The following is a 12,666-nucleotide window of genomic DNA, read 5'->3' as shown; positions in this document are numbered from 1 at the left end:
CCTAGCCTGCCAGTGTTTGATTGCACTACATGTTTTTAACTCCAGAACAAAAGAGAAAAGGCAGCCTAATTATCTGGGTATTGGAAAAGGCAGGAAGATATAGCAATAATCACCCACCTTGTTTCTAAACTCCTATCACTGGTTCCAATATTAAAGCACACTGATACTTCAGGTGTTACAAGGAGATGTAGCTTCCACTTTTTATGTTGGAGAGAAAATTATCAGAATTGAGTTGAGCCTCAAAATGGCAGTTAAACAAAGATGTATTCCATGACATCTGAAGTCCATGATGGGAGTCCAATTTCAGGGTTGCTACTGCTCCCACGGTGTCCTTTTCCACTTCTGTCCTCCCTATCCCCAAACAATCAGAGCAAAGGCTCTCATCAGAATGGAGGCATTTTTCTTTCTAAGACTTCTTTCTTCTTAAGACCAGGTCAGAGTCTAATAATTATTATTGGCCAAGCTTATCTTATTTAAGAAGTTAGTATTAAACTAATAGCAGAAATAGAAATACTTCTCTGGCTAGGTTTTGCTGACCCTTACAAGATTGTTTCTTATTTTTGGTGTATTTTAAGTCAAAACAGACTCATTTTCCTAGTCTTGACTACAGTATTAATATGATTTTTGTTTCTTTTTTCTAAGGGGAAAAAGAAACTAAAACAATTATCCTTTTGGGAAAATGTTCAATGTTTAAGCCAACATCTACTTTATAATTCCTCATCTCCTAAGGCTATATAATTACAGTAGGAACTTTAAGGAATCTCCAATGTATCCATTTGTTCTTTGGCTTAAATTCCCTTCCTCAGCAAGAAGGCAAAGAGAGCAGGGCTGTCTGCCTTCAGCACCGTGCTTCTCTTGGTGTGGGATTCAACTGCACTTTGGATGGAGTGTCTATGGCTTTTAAAATTCCTTTCTCCTCCCAGGCTGCTCCTATACTCCCAGTATCCTGATTGCTGTATAGAAAAATGTGTCAGGGTCCTACGCTTTTGCCATTTCAAAGCTCTTAGGAGACCAACAGGGCAGAGGCTAAGGAAATCCCCAGTATTCTGCTTTCTTTGGGCTTTATCAAACATGACAGCTGAAAGAGAGAGCCTTTCAGCCTTTCTTCAAACTCCCAGGAGGCTGGCAGCCTGTGGTGTCTATGCAGATTGTAAATGAGGCTGAGAAGTTTGCACACCCCTAATTTGTCATCATCTTGGAGAAATCAGAACAGGTAGGTAATGTGAGCACAGTATTTGCAAAAGCAGGTGCCAGGATTCAGGCAACTGCACTATGCTTCTGAGGACTTCTGTAGGCACCAACCCTTCCTAGCAGAGCTCTTCACCTACACAACTGGATTGAGAATCCTTCCCTGACTTTCTCACTCTGAGAATGGAAGCTAGATAGATAAAAGTGCTTTTAAGAGGCAAAGAAAGTCTGTATTTTAAAGCTGGCTGTTGCTAAATTATGGAGGAGCTCTGTGGAAATTCTTTTTGATTTATATAAGTGACAGAAGTGTAGTGCGATCCATGTAATGAACATCTGTCACACATCATCTGTTGACAATGATGCCTCACATCTTTCCTTAACTTTTGTGCCCCCCATTTAAAGCCCTTTCTGCAGTTCCAGACCCCTGTACCCTTGCAGCATTTCTCCCTTCTAGCCTGGTGGATTTTTATTGGTGAGAAGCTCATGATATCAAGTAAAATGCATCTGAGATCATGCACACTGTCTCAGGGAAGACTTTTAATTTTCATACCTACTGCCAGTGATAAGCAAGAAGTTATACTTCCCTGAGGCCTGGACATTACTTGAACATCCAGGGCAAAGCCAAGGGAAACCACACTACATCTGCATCAGGCAAGGAGGGGAAGCACAGAGAAAATGCTGCCCTTCTATTCCATGGAAAAAGATGGACAATCAATATGAGGATGGCACTAGGGGGCAGAGGTTTTCAAGTTGCTTTATTTCAATCGCTACAAAGAAGATCAATGGAAATGAGAGTAAGAGCCCAGTTGACAGAGGCATGTGTTCTGACCTGGCATCCCTGCTGACTAGATGAGCCACTGTGGGGGGCTATCAACATCTTGTCTCCTCAGTTTCCTCATCTGCAAAACAAGGCGGTACAATGAAATCGGTGCTTTTCAACTCCCTTCCCACTAAGAGCAGAAAGCTTCTCTAAACCTAAACATCTCCCTTCCACCCCTCTACTCGTATGTTTTCACTGGTTATTTTTGTCTCTGTCACTTTGTCTCCTCAACACTCCTTGCCACCCTACTGTAGTAAGATGACTTGTTCCAACCTGTCTGTCCAATGAGATGAGTCCTGAGATTAGATAGAGTAGATGACCACCTCAACTATGGTCTTTAGGGTGTGTCTGTGTGTATGTATGTGTTTGTGTTGGGGGAGACTGAAATAGTTTCCTTTCCCAAATGTTCCACCAATGTCTACAATTTTGTCTTTAATTATTCATTCTTTCTTCTTCAAAATAATTTGTTAAAATATCAGAAACCTTGAGAACAACCAGTCATTGACTCTTTAAAGTATGTGAATCTTTCCTGATAGCAGGTTTAAGAAGGATAGGGAAACTGGGGTCATTGAAGATAAATATTCTTTCATATTTTAGTTCAAAGTTGGTGCTTGTTGGCTATTCATCTGGTGGCCTGGATGCTAACACAGTGACATGCTCTCGTACCCAGTGCTAAAGCTAAATTGCACCCATGTGGAAACTGTCGGGCTCTTGCCATGCCAGAATTGGGCACATCCAATGCTCCATACTCATGGGAGTAAAAGCTGAACCCAAAGTTGCAGGATTCAGCTTATAACAGCTGTTTTTTGGGGCTTGGAATGAAAAGAATGTCAATTTAAATGTGTGTTACCAATACTTGCTTGATGCAAAGGGGAAAAAAGATCCCAGGAAATTTTCTTTAATGATCCCTGAGCAGCTCTGGTCTAATGAAAGTGGGAGCCTCCAAAAGCCCAAGATGATAGGAAATAGGGCCTACCCTTCCATATCTATGAGTGTGTGAGAAGAACGTCATTTTCATTTGCCACTGTTCCTGTCCTTGCTCTTGTATTTGAATACCCAGTAGCACTATAAGGAGCAAGGGAACTAATTTTCAAATATTAACAAAGTTATTCAAGGGAACTGCATTTTCTGTTGCTGCAGTTGGCACATCTTTTCCAGAAAGCTTGCCTGTGGCTGTCAGCCTGCTTGGCACATTCCCACTGAAGTCCTTTGGTGTTGGAGAACAGGGTTGATAAGATTTAAATGGCCAGGTTCCAGACAGTCCAGTGAGGACAAGTCTGTAAACCAGGGGAGACTGAGGCCTTTGGAGGGCATCAGCTGACTGCTATATCCAACCAAGGAAAAGGCAGATGGAGAAAAAAGAATTATTTAGGGGAAATAGACTGAAAGCAGCTATGGAAAATTCTGAAACGAGCATAAAGAATGATACTGCTCACCTCCACATACCCCACAAAGAAACCCACTTGATTAACAGAGTTGGGCCTGGGGGGAGATGTTGAGTACTAGCTTCCTAGATATAAGGCACTTTTCTAGGTATAATATGATGGAAACTGCTGCTAATTTTCCAGAAAACTCCAGGGTAATAGAATTTTAGCTGAGAGACAATTATCTAGCCAAGGACTAATTTCTGGTTCCTTTTGGAAGTGTGTCTATTTGACTAAACTCTCACCAATAGAACACTGGTGGAAGTGACGTGAGCCACTTCCAGATCTGACCATGAAACCTTATTCATGAACTCCTGGATGAACCACAGCCCCCTCCTCCCCACCCCAAATAGCTAGAATGGCAATCTTGAGTACTCTTGGGAGCCAAGAGGCCAAAAGCTGAAGGCAATAGAGCTACCATCTGCCTAGATCCCTGGATCCTGAAAGAATGCTTGGATCAGACAGCCTGCCAACTGCTCTAGATTGTTAGCATGGAAACAAACAAACAAAAGTTCTATTATTCTTGAGCTTTTACATTTTGGGGCCTAGCCATTGTAGCAATGTACGCCACAGTATTTAATCCATTTGTGCTGCTATAACAAAATACCATAGGCAGGGTTGTTTGGAAACAGCAGAAATATTTCTCACAGCTCTGGAGGCTGAGAAGTCCAAGGTCAAGGTGCAACAGACTCAGTGTCTGATGAGACCCCCTTTCTTGGTTCAAGGATGACCACGTTCTTGTGTTTTCACACAGCAGAAAGGGTTAGGGAGCTATGTGGGGTCTCTTTGGGAGCACTAATGCCATTCACTAGGCTTAGCCCTATTGACCTAAGCACCATTTAAGGCCCCACCTCCTAATGCCATCACATCGGCGGGGGGGGGGGGGGGGGGGGCGGATTTCAACATGAATTTTAGGGGAACACAAACATTCCATCTGTAGCACTGATTAATCTGTACAACACCCAAGCAAAGTTGGTGACATCACTACTTTATAGTTACAGAATTTGCAGCTCTGAGAATTTAAGAACTGTATTTACCCAATGTCAGGATTTGAAGGTGGAGTCAAGAGTTGAACTGGAACTTGTCTGGTTTAAACCTCTAGCTCCCAGACCTCCAGATAAAAAGAGGTGAAAGGAGTTGGTTTCTATGACAGGGAACATCTTATTCAGCTAGTATGTCCACTAACTCAAGCCCAAATTCACACCATCTTTCCACAGGTCCAGCTATGACCCCCCTGAATTTTATTTTCAAGAACATGAGAGCTGGAAGGGGTCCTAATAATCACCCAGCTCAGTGGTTTTCAAATTTCACCTTGGCAAGAGATACTCTTCTTTTAATGAAATCTGACTTGGAAGCCCCGTGTGTGGAATAGTTCAAAGCAGAGCCTATCTCTTTGATGTGGGGTCTGGAGTCTGGCCAGCAGAGCCCCAAGGGCTATGAGCACTGATGGGGCCAGTCCTTCATTTCACAGGTAAGGAAACAGTGGAGCACTATGTATCTTCTTCAGGGTCACAAACATTTTATAAACAACATCACAGGGACAGGAACCCAGGCTCCTGATTTTCAAATTTGGAAATCTTTCCATTGTACTGCCCATCCTCTTTTGAGATATGAGTCCTTGAAACAGCCTCAGACCCAAGATGCCCAGTCTCTTTATTCAGCAAGGACAGAAGGACATAGGGTCAGGGTTAATTATTGAGGTTGTTTTATTTCTGTGTAACAAATTACCACAAACCTTGTGTATTTAATAATACTGCTTTGTCATTTCAGAGCTCTATAGTTCAGGTGGGCTCAGTTGGGTTCTCTGTTGGGTCTCACAAGGCTGAAATCAAGGTGTTGGCCATTGTCTGGAAGCTTTGGAGAAGACTCCACTTTGAAGCTCATTTAGGTTGTTGGCGGAATTCAATTCCTTGTGATTGTAGGATGAAGCATCTGTCTTCTTGCTGGCTGTTGGCCACTCCCAGCTTCTGGAGGCCACTCTCCTCAGGTCATTCTCTGTGGCCCCCTCACACTTCCCATCTCTCTCACTTCCCATTGTACCACCAGCTGGAGGAAACTTTCTGCTTTCAAACAGCCTATGTGATTATGTTCCACTCACTTGGGTAACCTCCTTACTTCAAAGTCAACTAATCAGAAACCTTGATTATATCTGCAATCCCCTTTCTCATGTAATATAGCCTAATTACAGGGGTGACCTCCCAGGGGTGGAGGACAAGAGGCCATCTTAGAACTCTGCCAATGCTGTGGACCAATTTGCCCTCTCTTGGAGCCTCTGGGAACAATGGTAACAGGGTTCATTCCTGTGACCTCCTGACAACCTTTTGCCAAATCCCTCTGCCTGCTTCCTGCATAGATGGTAACAGTCTAGTTATACCAGTTTTTCCTTAACATGGTCTATAGGGCCAGGGCAAGTATTAAGATCTACGGAATCTGTTTCTAGCACTGGCAGCTCTGACAAGGTGAGCCCGGGCCTGAGCTTTCCCTACATAGAATGTCATAAAATGATGAACACAACAATTCCTTCCTTTATAAGTGACTTCAGAAGAGATATTGACTTAACTGAAGTTTATAGGATGAGTTAGAACCCCTACTTCAATGTTTTTGCTACTTTAGGTCAGTACTACAGTCAGCTGTTTTCTCTGCTGGTTCTCTATATGGGCCTATGAAGTGATCTCACAAAAGCCTTCCATACTATATTTGGTGTATCTCCTGCCTTGTGGTCCAGCAGATATGATTGCATTAGTGGGCATAAGAAGCATGGGAAATTGCCTATTCCAAGCGTTATACTGGCTGATTCTGACAAAGCATCCCAGAGAAGCTGTCTCCCATCAGCTATAGAAGAAAATTGAGATGAGAAAGACAAGTAGGGTTAGGAAAAAGGATGACAAGAACAGTAAGCAGTACAGTTAAACTCCCTGGTTTCTAGTTTTTCTGCAACAATAGGTTTGTGATGTGAATACTGCAAACCAGCCCAAGACTTGGGTATGATCCTGAAGGCCCCAAGATAATGGAGGGAGGCGAGGGCTGGGTGCAACAATTGAGAAGGCTGGTGGGTATGAGGCATGACAGTCATGCTTAGAGAACATCTACATATATATTATCTGATTTTTTTTCAGGAGTGATTATTAAAAGAATGTAGGATAAAGGAAATAAAGTGAAAAATAGAGCAGTTAATGATGATGATCTTGAAGCCTGAGGCTGAAGCAGTTCTTTGAGAAAACTGCATCTGCCTGCATTCCCAACTAAAGGGCTGATTAAAAAGCTTTGTGACTACTTATTTTCCAATTACCCCTGGAAAATACAAAATACAGAAACTGGTCCCCCTATAGTTAGGGACTCCTGCTACCTGAGATATCCAAGTTTCATTGTTGAGATATTTGGCCCTAATAAGTCAGATCTTTCTAGAGGTAGTCCCATAAACCACAAGAAGGAACTCACACACAAGGCTTTCCTCTGGGCCTCTTGAATTGTGTGAGGCCCCAGGGTTCGCTACACCCTTACACCCACCAAACAACTCTGCAAGTCTCAAATCTCAGGCTGTATCTTCTCCAAAAACAAATCTTGGAGAAAAAGATGTTAGAGAGATGGAATTAGACCAGGACTCAAGGGTAGTTGTAGGAGGGGAGGTGGCTGCAATAGCAATATTCGAGTCCTTTCCAGGTTCTGTGAATATGCCTTTGAGTTGGGGCTGCAGGGGGGTGGGTTTGGGTAAAGACATAATTCATAATTATTGGCTCGAGAGAGAGCAAGCCACAGCCAAAGTTCAGATCTGCATCTTTAGACTTGGAAGGACTGCCTTGTTGTAACAGACAAAGTCTCCACATCCCTGGCTGGAAGTTCTGGTAGGTTCACTGTCCTTTCTCGGCAATACAACTTCCTGCCACCAGGTGGGCCTTCTGGAGAGTGTTAATCCTGACCCACTATGGCCCAGTCAGGGACAGTGGGGTGGGTCCTGGTGCTGTCAGGGACCTTCTCTGCTGGCTTCAGTCATCCCTCACGACTCTTCTCCTCCCTTTGAAGGGATGCAGTTTACAACGGGCCTTTTAGAGCCCTAATTGAATCATTAACACACCAGCCATTAGCAGCTGCTAATGAGGGAATCCAGGGGATTACAGCATCAATTACCAAGTTTGACTTCTGAATATGGCTCTGCCAACAGTGGGCTCTTGTGAGAGTCTTTAGGAAATGTCACAGAATGAGAGAGGAGAGCCACATGCATATTGTGTGGCTGTGCTCTGTCTATACTCAAGATAAGCTCTTGTGGGGGACCTGCTTTCATGTGGCTGTACAACCTGGGTCCTGGGGCAGCCCATGCATCTGAAGATAGAGCATTTCAGGCCAGCTGCTTTCTCTGTCTTCACTCATCTGTTTTCCATAAATCTTGCCATCTTATTGGTGGTTGTCTCTAATGCCTTCCACCAAAATTTTCCCCATGTCTCCCATTATCTTGTCAGTCACCAAATCCTTGAAATTTCAATTTTTTTTTTGAAATTTCAATTTGTAAGTATGTCCTGTCTCCATCCTTTCCTTTCTTCACCTCTATTGTTTCATTAGTTCAAGTTTTTATCCTCCTCATGGAAACGGTCCCAGACTAGTAAGGAAATAGGTCTCTCCATCTTCAGTTCATCTCCTTTCCTGGTCTTCAGATCACTTTTACTCTACAAGGTAAATTTCATGGCCACTCCTTAAGACCCCTCAGGGATCATTATTGCTAATAAAATAAAGCATAAGTTCCTGGCAGGACATGATAGAACCTCTAAAAGCTTGGCCTTCCCTACATCTCCACCTCATATGCCACCATTCTCTGCTTTCCAAATCTAGTTGGAGCCATAATGAACTGCCTGCCCTTCCCCCAAAGTGCAAAAATATTGCCACTGTCTTCTTACTTTGCACATGGAGATACATCTACCTGGAATGTCTTCCCCTCTAGACAACTTGAGGAACTTGTAACTATCTTTTAAGCTTCAGGTATGAAGTCATCCTAACTCACTCTCTCTTACTTGTGATCTCTATACATATTTCTTTCCTAGTGCCTATTAATGCTAAAATTATAATCATTTCTTTGTCTCCCCTGATAGACTCTGAGATAATTAAGTGCTTCAGTTCCAATATTTATTTCTGGAAGCCTAGGGTCAAGTCCATAGTGTCTGGTATATCATAGGCTACTATAGTGTGTGCTTAATTAATGGATTAAAAAGTTGGTAACGTTTTCCACAGTTCATTTCATGGACCTATATTGACATGCATTTTATTTATACTCTGTGTGGGACTCTTAGTTGTTCACAATTTAATTCTTTTGAACTCAAAGAGAAATGCCTTAGTCACAAGAAGTATCCAGTCTCTACCCCAATAGCTCAGGTCACAACCTTGGGATCTATGAATATTTATTGAATTGAACTAAAGTCTGCAACTGTTTATTGAGCCTCTTGTTCTATTTAGGCTATAGAAATAGGTGCTTGAGAAAAATATCAAAGACTTGAGAGTTGTATGTGCTTTCAAGCCTTTTTCAATTATGACATTGACCAACTGTGCGTAATCGGAGGCAGATACAAAGTTTCTGCCCCCAAATTGTGCCCCAATATCATTTGTGAAAAAGGTGCTGTGCAACCCTGAAAGACTTTAGTGTAATAATAATGGTAGATCTGGCTCATTCACTGCCTACCACTTGGCTATCACTGTACTAAAAGCTTTGGTATGTGATTTACCCATACTCAGTACTCAATTGTCACAGCCATCGTGGATGGTGTGTAGTCTTGTGAATCCCATGAAAATGATTAAGAAGAGAGTCAGGAAAAAAAAAAAAAAAAAAAAAAAGAAGAGAGTCAGGGCTTACACCAAAGTCTATCTGCTGCCAAGGCTCCAGGCTCCCACCCACGGTGACTACTGCCCCTATAGCCGCGTGTGGTTTAGTATAAATCAATCACTCTATCTGCGAGGGAGGCTTTTTCCACTTCTTCTCTTCTGCTCCATCTGTTAACACTTTGCAATCTCATTGATAGCACATCGAAACCTGTCAAATTGGACAAAAATGAGATAACAACACAGAGATTAAGTCATTGCCCAAGGTCAGTAGCCTTGTTTCAGCTTAGAATTTGCTTTGGTTGGGGACTTTTAAAATAAAAAAAAAAAAAAGATTATTTATTTATTTAATCATGACACACACACACACACACAGAGAGAGAGAGAGAGGCAGAGACACAGACAGAGGGAGAAGCAGGCTCCTTGCAGGGAGCCCAATGTGGGACCCAATCCTGGGACTCCAGGATCATACCCTGAGCTAAAGGCAGATATTCAATCACTGAGCCACCCAGGCATCCCAGGGAATTTCTTAAGTTGGATCATATGGTCTTAAAATGAGGAAATTTAAGGTCACAGTAGGTACTTTATAAATATTTACCAAAAATACTGCAAATGGTAGAAACAGGAAGATCTCAGTGGTGTTTAAAAGGCCATGGCCATTGTTCTCTTTAAGCAAACTTATCCAGGAACACCTACAAAGCTGCACTACTTTGCATATACTCAGCTCTGCGTTTCCTCTCTCAATTCCACAAGCCCAGAAAGGAAATCCATAGCAGAATTTGCAGAGTGCAAGGCTAGGGGCTTCCTACTTCCCCAAGCAGCCTCTTTACCCTTAGCTCACCCAAAAGGGAAATTTCAGAACAGACAGAACTAGCATGAGCTAAGAGAGGCATCAAGGTGCAAGATGTATGGAGGCGCTCACTCTCAGGGTCTGCTGGTGTCTCATTCACCTTACTGTGGGCCTTGCTCCAAATAAATTCGTTTTGTCAGCTGTAGACAAATGGGAATCTAATTGCTTGTAGAAATGTAAACTTTCCCACAAAATATGTTATGCTAAATCATTTGTTTTTACCTCACTGTGGGAGAGTTTATCCAATTCCTTCCTGAAATTGAAGCAACAATGTCCATACAGTGATATATAAATCATGTGCTGTTGGTTTAAATGTGTATTTTAAGTGAAATTTTTATTGACCGAACTATAGACTTTTTCAGTTTTATGAAGTAATGCAGAGACCTTATTGTCCTGTGTCCAGTTTCCTCCAATGCTAACATCTTGCAAAACTACAGCATAATAACACAAGAACATTGATGTTAATGCAGTGATTTTGCTCAGATCTTTATAATTTTACTTGTACACAATTGTGTGTGTTTGTGTGTATGTAGTTTGATACAAGGTTATCATGTATAGGTTGTATATCCACCCCCACAGTCAGATGGTGGGCCTTTCAACATATTCCCTTTTATATCCACACCCTCCATCTTCTCCCCCACTCCTCTCTGTGACATTTCCAAGGTCTCATGTGGTCTCTCACAATTTGAGGGCTACAACTATTTCATTATATAAATTTACTATATTTATCCAGTCATTTATAAGTGCACATTTTTGTTGGATGCATCCTTTTTCTTTTTCTGCATGTTTGTTTTACTATTCGAGAAATCTCACTTAATCTTTTCACATATTCAGGATTATTTTCCTAGGATAAGTTCCTGGAACTCACCTTTCATTTTTCAAACTCTTAATTTGATTACTCAGAGCTTACCTCATTTACCAACTTTACCCCAAAGGAAATTGAAGACTTCTTTAAAACATTAAATCCATGAACAGTAGACAAAACCTGACCAGGACTAGGATAGTCAAAGTAGGCACGGCAATTCTCAAAGGCAATTTTAAAAGGAAAGATGCAATCACATTTGGGGCAATGAGAATGCTACTGAAATTAAGTGCAGGTCACTAGTTTGAGGATAGCAATTATCTGGAAGTGTGAGCTCTGCTTTTGTTTATCAGACACCCTGCCTAGCAGCCTCTTCTCATATGATGGAGTAAAAGTAAGGAGAGGAGGTCAAGGGAGGGCATATGAGGCCAGGATATTAGCTAAAGATGAGAGAACCTTGACTTTTCCCCTTGAGATGCAAAAGGCACCTGTAGGCAGGAGAGGTCTGCCACAGGGCATAGCCCCACTGAGGAGGAGAAAGGCAGGTGGACAGATTATAGAAGAAACCAGGTGGGGCATGGCCATAGTCTGGATCAGAGACACAGGAAGGGTATGGAAGCTTCCAGAGGATATTGTCAAAAGAATTGGAGGAGGAAAAACCATTTAGAATAAGAAACCTTGGTGCACCCAGAAGAAGCAGGGGAGTATGAATCAGTAGAGAGAGGATGACAAGAGGAGGTAGGCCTTGCATGGACCTCCTCCCAGAGAATGAGATCTACCAGGAAGAAGCTCGAATATGGAAGCCTCTGCCCCCTATGGGAGAGTGGATTGAGTCATTGGGCACAAAGCCTTCCTTTCTTTGTATACATGGGCTGTGCTGCCCTGAGACCTGGGCAAGGGGCCCCTGTCCTGGGCCCTGTGATTCTTTTTTTTTTTTTTTTTAAGATTTTATTTATTTATTCACGAAAGACACAGAAAGAGAGGCAGAGACATAAACAGAGGGAGAAGCAGGCTCCTTCCCAGGACCCAAGGATCACACCCTGAGCTGAAGGCAGATGCTCAAGCACTGAGTCTCTAGGTTCCCCTGGGCCCTGTGAGTCTGAAGGTCCCCTCTTAGCTCTCTTCTAGTTGTCTTCCTCCACAGAGTAGTGAGTTAGCTGGGCCCAAACATGTACCCATTCAGGGTCCACATCCACTGCCATGCTCTAGACCACTATGCTCCGTCATGTTCTATACCAGAAACCCAGAATTTCCTACCCAAATGGTCTCAGGCCCATTCTAGAGCTTTTGTGAGCCTCTCTGGGGAGGTCTGTTCTACCGACTGTGAATCATGCTGCTGGTTGTGCACCTGGGCCTGAGGCATGACTACATGGGGCGATGGATGAAATTCCATTCTGGTGGCTGGGGGTGCCCTCAGACATCACATGTGGCCCTGCGTGGTGAAGGTTGGAGCCTGTGGTAGGAAAAGAAATGGGTGCAAGCTGTGGACCTTGAGCCTTCATTTGTACTCCCCCCGCCCCGCCCTGCAACAGTTAGGGGCAGCTTGTGGGTGAGCCCTTGGAGTAGCTCTAACTATGCTGCATGCTGCCTTCTCCCGTTGCCTGGAAATGCCTCTGATCTCATCTTGATTTTCTGTTTGAAATGGAAATTGCTTCATTTGTCAGTTTGTCAGGCTCCCAAGTAATTACCCTTCCAGAATTCCTGAGGCCCTCCTACACCACCATCTTCACTGGCCATCCCGATGTATTGAGCGAGGCACTTCACCCTTCCCACCTCTTATTCC

This window comes from Canis lupus, chromosome 27, assembly GCF_003254725.2.
Source record: "Canis lupus dingo isolate Sandy chromosome 27, ASM325472v2, whole genome shotgun sequence".
In the NCBI taxonomy this organism is placed as follows: domain Eukaryota; kingdom Metazoa; phylum Chordata; class Mammalia; order Carnivora; family Canidae; genus Canis; species Canis lupus.
Note: the sequence above shows the minus strand (reverse complement) of the source record.